Here is a 6,000-nt window from a genome sequence, read left to right as displayed (position 1 = left end):
TCTCCTCTTTGCCTAGGAGAGTCAATATCTATTGATTTAACCTCCAAATATCTGTTCCCCTCTTCTCTGGAAACAAGTTCTTAATTTCTTTCTAGGATTCTATCCATCCCATCCCTAATCCATGTGTTTCGTTTTGTTTCAGTTTGGTTTTGAAGACAGGATCTAGCTCTTTCGCCCAGGCGGAAGTGCAGTGGCACGATCATAGTTCACTGCAGCCTTGAACTATCCGGTTCAAGCAATCCTCCCACCTCAGCTTCCTGAGTAGCTGGGACTACAGGCACATGCCACCACACCGGGTTAATTAATTTATTTTAATTTTTTCTTTTTTAGAAACAGGGTCTTACTATGTTGCCCAAGCTGGTCTCGAACTCCTGGGCTCAAGCAGTCTGCTTGCCTCAGCCTCCCAAAGTGTTGAGATTACCAGCATGAGCCACCAAACCTGGCTTCCATGTGTTTTGGAGGGCTGATTCCACTCCTAGCTCCAGAGATGAGCATGCACCTGAACATGACTAACCAGTGTGCTCACTTCCTCTGGCCACATTCATTAGAACAGAGAGAGACACACGACCTAAGTTGATCCATTCAGGGCCAATCTCCCTCTCCTTTTAAAAAATAGACTGTAGGCAAGGCACAGGGGCTCACGCCTATAATCCCAGCATTTTGGGAGGCTGAGGCGGGTGGATCAGCTAAGGTCAGGAGCTCGAGACCAGCCTGGCCAACATGGCAAAACCCCATCTCTACTAAAAGTACAAATAAATTAGCCAGGCATGGGGGTGGGTGCCTGTAATCCCAGCTACTCAAGAGGCTGAGGCAGGAGAATCACTTGAACCCAGGAGGTGGAGGTTGCAGTGAGCCAAGCTTGTGCCACTATACTCCAGCCTGGGCAACAAGAGCAAAACCCTGTCTCAAAAAATAAATTAATTAATTAAAATTAAAATTTAAGCCGTGCGGGGTGGCTCACGTCTGTAATCCGAGCACTTTGAGAGGCCGAGGTGGGCAGATCACAAGGTCAGGAGATCAAGACCATCCTGGCTAACATGGTGAAACCCCATCTCTACTAAAAATACAAAAAATTAGCCGGGCGTGGTGGCTGGCACCTGTAGTCCCAGCTACTTGGGAGGCTGAGGCAGGAGAATGGCGTGAACCCGGGAGGCAGAGCTTGCAGTGAGCTGAGATGGCGCCACTGCACTCCAGCCTGGGTGACAGAGCGAGACTCCATCTCAAAAAAATAAATAAATAAAAATAAAAATAAATTAAAATTTAAAAATAGACTATAATATACAGCAGTTTTAGAGTCACAGCAAAATTGAAGGCAAAACACAGCTGGTTGTGCATGGTGGCTCATGCCTATAATTGCAACACTTTTGGAGACCAGGTAAAAGGATCTTTGGGAGCCAGGATTTCAAGACCAGCCTGGGCAACATGAGGATGCCCTGCCTCTAAAAAATAGAAAAATTAGATGAGCATGGTTGCTCATGTTTGCAGTCCCAGCTATTTGGGAGGTGGCTGAGGTGGGAGAATCCCTTGAGCTTGGGAGTTTGAGGCTGCAGCGAGCTATGATCACACCACTGTATTCCAGGCTGGGCCACAGAGAGAGACCTGTCTCTAAAAAAAACAATATGGGCAGGGTGCCATGGCTCACGCCTGTAATCTCAGCACTTTGGGAGGCAGAGGCAGGTGGATCATTTGAGGTCAGGAGTTCAAGACCAGCCTGGCCAACATGGTGAAACCCCGTCTTTACTAAAAATACAAAAATTAGCCAGGTGTAGTGATGCGTGCCTATAGTCCCAGTTACTGGAGAGGCTGAGGCAGGAGAATCGCTTGAGCCTGGGAGGCGGAGGTTGCAGTGAACAGAGATCGTGCCATTGTCCTCCAGTCTGGGTGACAGAGTGAGATCCTGTCTCAAATAAATAAATAAATAGACTGGGTGCCATGGCTCACGCCTGTAATCCCAGCCCTTGGGAGGCTGAAGCGGGTGGATCACCTGAGGTTGGGAGTTCGAGACCAGCCTGGCCAACATGGTGAAACCCCGTCTCTACCAAAAATACAAAAATTAGCTGGGCATGGTGGTGGGCACCTGTAATCCCAGCTACTCGGGAGGCTGAGGCAGAAGAATCGCTTGAACCTGGGAGGCAGAGGTTGCAGTGAGCAGAGATCACACCACTGCACTCGAGCCTGGACAACAGAGTGAGACTCCATCTCAAAATACATAAATAAATTAATTAATTAAATTAAATTAAATTAAAAATATGGACAGTTCCCATATACCCAGTCTCTTCACATGCACAGCCTCCCTGACTATTAACATCCTGCACCAGAGTGTTATATTTGTTAAAACCGATGAACCCTCATGACCCCTCATTATGAATCAACGTCCATAGTTTACATTAGGGTTCACTCTTGGTGTTATGCAGTTCTTTGGGTTTTGACAAATGTATAGTAAAATGTAAGCACATTATGATATCAGACAGAATCATTTCATTGCCCTAAAAATCCTCTGTGTACCACCTATATCTCCTCCTTCCTAACCCCTGGAAACTGCTGATATTTTGACTGTCTTCATAGTTTTGCCTTTTCTAGAATGTCATATAATTGGAATCATACAGTTTGTAGCCTTTCCACATTGGCTTCTTTTCATTTGATAATAAGTATTTTAGGTTTGCTATGGCTTAAATACAGTTTGTCCCTACCCAAATTTATGTCGTGACTTTGTCCCAATGAGGTAGTGTTGGTAGGTGGTGCCTTTAAGGGATGATTAGGTCATTAAGATGTATTAAGGTCTTTCTCATTCCCTTGAGTTCTCGATTCCACGGGATTGGATTCATCAGCTCCAAAGCAGGTTGTTATAAAGCAAGACTGCAGGCTGGGCACGGTGGCTCACACCTGTAATCCCAGCACTTTGGGAGACCGAGGAAGGTGGATCACCTGAGGTTGAGAGTTCGAGACCAGCCTGACCAACATGGTGAAACCCCGTCTCTACTAAAAATACAAAATTAGCCGGGTGTGGTGGCGCACGCCTGTAATCCCAGCTACTCGGGAAGCAGGAGAATCGCTTGAACCTGGGAGGTGGAGATTGTGGTGAGCCGAGGTCATGCCATTGCACTCTACCCTGGGCAACAAGAGTGAAACTCCATCTCCAGAAAAAAAAAGTGAGACTGCTTCTTGTGTTGGTCACTTTGCACATGTCTGCTTCCTCTTCTGTATCATGTTATGACATAACACAAGACCCTCATCAGAAGCTCAATTTTTCTTTATTCATTTTTTTGTTTGGTTTTGTTTTTTTGAGTCGGAGTCTCGCTCTCTTGCCCAGGCTGGAGTGCAGCGGCGTGATCTCGACTCACTGCAACCTCTGCCTCCCAGGTTCAAGCAATTCTCCTGCCTCAGCCTCCCAAGTAGCTTGGATTACAGGCATGCACCACCATACCTGGCTAATTTTTGTATTTTTAGTAGAGATGGCGTTTCGCCATGTTGGCCAGGATGGTCTCGAACTCCTGACCTCACGTGATCTGCCCGCCTTGGACTTCCAAAGTCCTGGGATTACAGGCATGAGCCACTGCACCCAGCCCATTCGTTTGTTTTTGAGACAAGGTCTCACTCTTTCACCTGGGCTGGAATGCAGTGCTGTGATCACGGCTTACTGTAGCCTTGACCTCCTGGGCTCAAGCAATCCTCCCGCCTCAGTTTCCTGAGTAGCTGGGACTACAGGCATGCACTACAATGTCCAGCTAATTTTTAAATTTTTTTGGTAGAGATGGGGTCTCATTATGTTGCCCAGGCTGGTCTTGAACTCGTGGGCTCAAGCAATCCTCCCACCTTGGCCTCCCAATGTGTTAGAATTAAAGGCATGAGCCACCATGCTCAGCCTGCTTGTATTTTACAGACAGGATCTTCTTCTGTTACCCAAGCTGGAATGCAGTGGCACCATCACAGCTCACTGCAGCCTCAAACTCCTGGGCTCAAGCCATCCTCCCTCCTCAGCTTCCCCAGTAGCTGAGACTGCAGGCCACCATGTCCACCTAATTTTTATTTATTTTATTTTATTTATTTATTTATTTATTTATTTATTTATTTATTTTATTTATTTATTTTTGAGATGGAGTCTCACTCTGTTGCCCAGGCTGGAGTGCAGTGGTGTGATCTTGGCTCACTGCAACCTGTGTCTCCCAGGTTCAAGCGATTCTCCTGCCTCAGCCTCCCCAGTAGCTGGGATTACAGGCATGCACCACAACACCCGGCTAATTTATTTGTATTTTTAGTAGAGGTGGGGTTTCACCATGTTAGCCAGGCTGGTCTCGAACTCCTGACCTCAAATGATCCACCCGCCTCGGCCTCCCAAATTGCTGGGATTACAGGCATGAGCCACCATGCTCAGCCATTTTATTTATTTTGAGATGGAGTTTCACTCTTGTCACCCAGGCTGGAGTGCAGTGGTGAAATCTCAGCTCACTGTAACCTCTGCCTCCCAGTTACAAGCAATTCTCCTGCCTCAGCCTCCAGAGTAGCTGGGACTATAGGTGCGTACCACCATGCCTGGCTAATTCTTTTTTTTTTTTTTTTTTAGACCCAGTCTTGCTCTGTCGCCCAGGCTGAATGGAGTGCAATGGCGTGATCACAGCTCACTGCAACCTCTGCCTCCCAGCTTCAAGTGATTCTCCTGCTTCAGCCTCCTTAGTAGCTGGGATTACAGGTGCGTGCCACCACATCCAGCTAATTTTTGTATTTTTAGTAGAGACAGCGTTTCACCATGTTGGTCTTGAACTCCTGATCTCAGGTGTTCAAGTGCTCGAATTGAACGAGCCTCCCAAAGTGTTGGAATTACAGGCGTGAGCCACCATGCCCGGCCTAATTTTTGTATTTTTAGTGGAGATGGTGTTTCACCATATTGGCCAAGGTGTTCTCCATCTCCTGACCTTGTGATCCGCTCGCCTCAGCCTCCCAAAGTGCTAGGATTACAGGCGTGAGCCACTGTGCCTGGCCCATTTTATTTTTATTTTTGTAGAGAAGAGGTCTCCCTATCTTGTCCAGGCTGGTCTCAAATTCCTGGCCTTAAGTGATCCTCCTGTCTCAGCCTCCTGAAGTAGTGGGATTATAGGTGTAAGCTACGAGCCCGACCAGAAGCTCAGTTTTTAAAAGCTGAATCCCACATCCTGCAGATCTTAGACAACCCCACCTCCAGAATCTTGAGCTAAATAAACCTCTCTCCTTTATAAATTACCTAGTCTCTAGTATTCTGTTATAGTAACAGAAAAGACTAAGGCAAGGTTTCTCCACACCTCTTTATGTTTTGGCAACTTATTTCATTTTAGCACTAAATAATATTTTTTTTTTTTGAGACGGAATCTTGCTCTGTCATCAAGGCTGGAGTTTAGTGGTGCAATCTTGGTTCACGGCAACCTCTGCCTCCTGGGTTCAAGCAATTCTCCCACCTCAGCCTCCTGAGTAGCTGGGATTATGGGTGTGTGCTACCGTGCCCGGCTTTTTTTTTTTTTTTTTTTTTTTTAGTAGAGATGGGTTTTCGCCATATTGGCCAGGCTGGTCATGAACTACTGGCTTCAAGTGATCCGCCGGCCTCGGCCTCCCAAAGTGCTGGAATTATAGGCATGAGCCACTGCGCCCAGCCAGCACTGAATAATATTCTACTGTCTGGACATACCACAGTTTATCCATTCACTTACTGAAGGACAGCTTGGTTGCTTCCAAGTTTGGCAATTACGAATACATCTGTCATAAACATTTGTGTGCGAGTGTTTGTGTGGATGTAAGTTTCCGATTCACTTGGGTTAAATGCCAAGGAGTGCAATTGCTGGATCATGTAGGAAGAGCATTTTAGTTTTAGAAGAAACTACCAGACTGTCTTCCAAGGTAGCTGTGCCATTTTGCATTTCCACAGCAATGAATGAGAGCTCCTGTTGCTCAGCATCTTGACCAGCATTTGGTGTTGTCATTTTAAAAAATTTTAGCCATTAGCCATTCGGCCAGGCACGGTGGCTCACACCTGTA

This window comes from Pongo abelii, chromosome 21, assembly GCF_028885655.2.
Source record: "Pongo abelii isolate AG06213 chromosome 21, NHGRI_mPonAbe1-v2.0_pri, whole genome shotgun sequence".
Lineage (NCBI taxonomy): Eukaryota > Metazoa > Chordata > Mammalia > Primates > Hominidae > Pongo > Pongo abelii.
The sequence above is the reverse complement of the archived record's forward strand: the minus strand, read 5'-3'. Positions refer to the sequence as shown.